Genomic DNA, 5,079 nt, shown 5'->3' on the forward strand with positions numbered 1-5,079 from the left:
CAGTAAGCCAGAACACATTAGAATAGCTTTTGGAACTTGTAGGATGATAAAAAACAGGATGCAATTTTTGTTACGGAGTCTCTTTCACGATACACGGTCCATTGGAGCAAATTTGATCGGAAATACTAGAAAGGAAAAAGAAAACAAAACCACCACAACAAAAACCAAGTTGTTATACATTTCAGCACAATAAAGAATCAGTGAACCACCAAGGCATGAAATAAATAAAAGATTAAATTTTATTGGCAGCAGGACAAGTACAATACTTACTAACTACTCTTTGCAGACATTACCTTCCATACAAATCAGGCAGACCTAGTATGCATAAGTGTGCACAGCCATCCTGGGAAGGCACCTGCTAGAAAAGGTGGTAAAAGCCATCTCTCTGCTTGAAGAATGAGCCTTTACCTAGAAAGTGTTGCCATTTTACATACATGAACACATTTGCTTTGAACTCTGTTCTTTTGTTTTGATAATTTAATTGTCACATGCATAAGTCAAAACACTAAAAGCAGCATTTCACATTCTTGGGAAGTAGTTCAGTTTCTGAAAAGCTACATGCCATGCTTTGTCATGATATAGCGATTGTATATAAATAATGCTCGCCCACACCATTTACATAAGACGTCAACCCATCTCCCAAAACCCACGCAGCATCATTGAACAGGTGTCTATCATCTGTACAGGCGGAAGCAGACAGCAACTGTTTGGAAATTTTCACAGGGAAAAATAAAAAGTCAACAAAATGTAAAAAGCAAACAAAAACAAAAGAGCACGTACTAGAAAGGTACCCGAATTAAGATGAGAAATGGTCAATAAGAAGTTTTATCTTAATTTCATGCCAGTTAGCACAACATGGCAGTGGGCCGATCAGAATCTGCTTCTGCATTTGGTTGGTCCATTTCCAAGCTACTGCCACTTGCATGAAATTAATTTCTGCATCAACTTGGATGTTTGTTTTCAACTAATAATTTCAAGTTCATAAAAGGAAGCCAGTCACATGGGACCCAGAAAATAGAGGACTTGTAACCTGAAATTCTTCTGTGGTAAAGAGGTGGGAAATTTACTCTCCCCCTCTTAGGCCCAGTGCACACCAAAAACCGCTAGCAGATCCGCAATACGCTAGCGGTTTTGGGAGCTGATTTCAGAGCGATTCTAGGTATGTATAGAGAGGTTTTCTAAACATACCTAGCGGTTTTGCGTGCGTTTTTGTGTAGCAGATTACACATATTGTTACAGTAAAAGCTGTTACTGAACAGCTACTGTAACAAAAATGCCCGGCAAACCGCTCTGAACTAGCGTTTTTCAGAGCGGTTTGCGGTTTTCCTATACTTTACATTGAGGACGAAACGCTTCCGAAAACCGCAAACACGCAGCAGGAGGCGCGTTTGCGGCTTGACAAAAACCGCAAACCGCCGGTGTGCACCATCCCATTGCAATACATTAGACAAGCGTTTTTAGAGGCGGATGCGGCCGGCGGATCGCTCCAAAAACCGCTCGGTGTGCACTGGGCCTTAGGCAGATTTCTATGAAAATGTGTCCTTCACCAAAGCCCAAAATGAGCTCCTGTGCATAGATTCTGCTGCGGTTCCTGGTTTGCTCTTGCACTGTATGAAGCATTGACATGTACAGGATGTTGGTGGCTTAGCAGAAAGTAGAATGGAGGGAGCTACTAGCAAACATTATGCCAGGAAGTGTGTGTGTGTGTGTGTGGGGGGGGGGGGATAGATTTCTCTTTTCCCTTTGCTGACAGGATTTCAGTTTTGATGATCAGAAATCTACACTAAGGCAGCAGTTTATCTCAGAAACATGGAAGCCATTCACTATTGAAGCATCAAGAGGGCACAGAACATTTAAATTGCGCTTTCTTCCTGTTGGACTCAAAGCGCCAGAGCTGCAGCCACTAGGGCGCACTCAGTAGCAGTGTTAAGGGGTCTCCTTATTAGAGAGGTAATAGGTACTGGCTTACTGACCAGGAAGAGCAGAGATTTGAACCTTGGTCTCCCATGTCAGTGGCAGAGCCCTTAACCAGTACAATATCCAACCAAGAATTGAACATTGTCCCAATCAGTAGCGTATACCCCCTTTCCCATGAAAAATATTTTCCTTTTCACAAACTCATCAGGGGGCTCTGTTTGGCTGAGATTGTGGTGAAACCCCTCCCACAGTGTGATGTTAGGACCATGGGTCTGACATCACACTGTGGGAACCTTGTTGCATTGTGGGAAACAACAGTTGTTTTCAACTGCCCAAAAGGCAAGCAGAATCTCCTTCCATTGACTTCACCTGCCAGCAGTAAAAATGCCATGTGATAAAGGTCAATGTAAATCAGGGAGAGGAAAGATTTTGCTATGGGCAACACTGACTAAATCATTTATACATAAATTGTAAAAATTAAGCACTTTTATTACATTATTTTCACTGGCGTTCCTCTTTAAAGTGGAACTGAGTAATTGGAACAATGTGTATTCAATTACAGAATAAGGCACTGATTCTGGAGGGCGACATTATCTACAGTACAAGAAGTATACTTACCTGCTCCCATTGCATCACGCCGTCAGCCCATCCATGCCTAAAATGTGATTATGCAGGTACCACTAACATACTAGTGTGGGGAAGGGAAGTTCCCATCAGCCTGATAGTCCCTCCACATGATATACAGAATGTCGCTGCATGTGGGGGAATGTGCTGGACACAGTGAAGGTCACAGAGGGACCCAGAGAATGGCACGCATTGGTTTAAGTACTGAGGGAGCACAGTAAAATTGCTCCAGTGCAACATTACAGCTAGCCAATGTTTCCAGTGAAAGGCCATTACACGTACATAAGAAAAAAAAAATCCTCTCTCCAGGAGATGAACAAAAAAAGCCAACACTTAAAAATGCAACTCATATCGCACTAAATTCTGATAGTACCATACCATGATCACCCCACAGAACTCTTACACTGAAGGATTAAGTCTGCCTGTTGCCCAATTCGTATTTCAGCAGTGAAGAGGTCAACTACCAGGCTCAGCAGCCACTACCCCCCCTCCCCCATAGTTCCCTGTACAGGAATCCCAAAATCAACTGTGTATAGAACGAGCAAATGGCTGCCTTAGCCATGCCCCATCCTCATGACACAGCCTCCTAAAGAGCCAGGGGTACAGGCTAGAGACATCACTATGGATTGCAGCAAACCCAAACACAAAAAAGGTGTATAGATTTACTAATGTATGCTGGAAGTAAGGGATAGTGGTGGCAGGTGGGGAGGGGGTTCATGTGAACAGCTTAGGGTTCATTCCTGAAGATCCACTGTAAGGCCAAGTCTACAAAAATAATGCTCACACAACTAATTTAATATCATTGGAGCTCAATCGCTCTTTGCATACCTGTTTTAATGAGAGCGGCTAAGGAAGAAACCTGCAGCCACGTGACAGAGGACCTGATCTTCCACTATTGTGTTACAGACTAATGGCAAACTAATCTCCTCCAATGAGTGACATGAGGGGAGAGATTCTTATACAACACCTCCCCTATATTTCTAGGAGACCAATTTGACAGTTATGAAATATCCAGTAGTACTACTACTACTAAATAATTATTTTGTCTCCAAGAGATTCGTTTAGTCTTGGAGATTACATGAAGAAAGGTCTATGTAGCAAAATAGTGATGACAGCCACAATGCATGCACACTGGAACAACATACATAAGAGACAATGGCAGGTTTCATGCTTCTATATATACACCAATTCATTTTATATAGTTCTACTGTATTAAATTTGACTCTTGTGCAGGACAGACAGTACATAAGAGAGTCTCTCTACGCAAATGTAAACTGTTAAAGGGAACCTGAGGTGAGAGGGATATGGAGGCTGCCATATTTGTTTATTTTTAAACAATACCAGTTGCCTGGCAGTCCTTATGTGTCTCAAATACTTTTAGCCATAGACACTGAACAAGCATGCAGCAGATCAGATATTCTAACTCAGGTTTTACTGTGTTAGCCTTATGCTTATTCTGGGGTTTTGACTCGCACTCCTTATGCCAGAAGATCAACATGGCTGCTAGGCAACTGGTATTGTTTACAAGGAAATAAAGATGGCAGCCTCCATATCACTTACCTCAGATACTTCTGTTTAATTTTGGCCATAGCAACCAAATGTTGTTTAAACTGGCCCTAGAGACATGATTAGCAGAATTTGATTGGCTGCTAAGGACCCTGCAGTCATTTCTTCAGAAACTTAGATACCCCTCCCCAGTCAAAAATTTATTAAAGGCACTGTGCAGATTTTTAGTAGCACAACACTCATGAAGTTCTTAATCCCTTTCAAACTGTACTAGTAATTCTTGTCATAGTACTCAATAGTATACTGTCAGCAAGTGGTTTTACCAGAAAATACACAGATTAATATTCAGTGTAACTTAAGATCAAAAATCAGTAAACAATCCTAGACAAGTTAAAAACTGGAGTGGTTGCGACTCATGGTTTTGAGAGCATTTTGTGCAAAACATTGCACTGTTTGGCATTTCTTCAGTCTATGGCAACCATATGGCATTGGCGAATACATGTACTGTTATTTCTGTATGGCATGGTGACTATACAATCTTTGAAATAAGCCCTCACAAATGCAGCACCCTGTGCATAAAGACTGATTGGTGGCCACCACATACTGAGCAAAGCATAAAGACATGCAGTCATGTCAGTCAATAGGCATGATTTACTAAGGTTTTCCAGCGCTAGAGACTACTGAACATAAATGATCCTGCAAACATAGGTTTTTCAAAATGTCTATTAGGTGGTTAGAGCTTGCAACTTTCCTCTGAACCAGGCTACACCAGTGAGGCTTAAGGACAGGATAGTGAATTAGCAGTTGTGTGGTGTGGGCCCGCAACAGAACAATGCATTATGTTTCCAGCAACTCTTGCTGTGACCAGATATGACTCAATCAGGGGTGGAAAGCTCTGATATAGCAGACATTCTGCTGTGCGCCATCTAATGCTGTGTACATGATTCTTTGAACAGCATGCACCTCTAAAGTGATCTATATAGAAGAGGCATAAGACTGAACCATCTCAGCTTTCTCAGCATCAATCACAGG

General features: G+C 41.9%; 1 protein-coding gene across 1 annotated transcript in view; it reads right to left on the reverse strand.

The window, feature by feature from the left end:
* Window positions 1–221: 221 nt before the first annotated feature.
* MAPK11 (mitogen-activated protein kinase 11) overlaps window positions 222–5,079 on the reverse strand; it is a 67,497-nt gene continuing 62,639 nt past the window's right edge. Inside the window, exon 12 of the mRNA XM_068276362.1 lies at window positions 222–5,079. This exon is cut by the window's right edge and continues 1,132 nt beyond it. The gene's annotated coding sequence lies outside the window, so the exon portion shown is untranslated.

The sequence above is a fragment of the Hyperolius riggenbachi genome, chromosome 3 (assembly GCF_040937935.1).
Source record: "Hyperolius riggenbachi isolate aHypRig1 chromosome 3, aHypRig1.pri, whole genome shotgun sequence".
NCBI lineage: Eukaryota > Metazoa > Chordata > Amphibia > Anura > Hyperoliidae > Hyperolius > Hyperolius riggenbachi.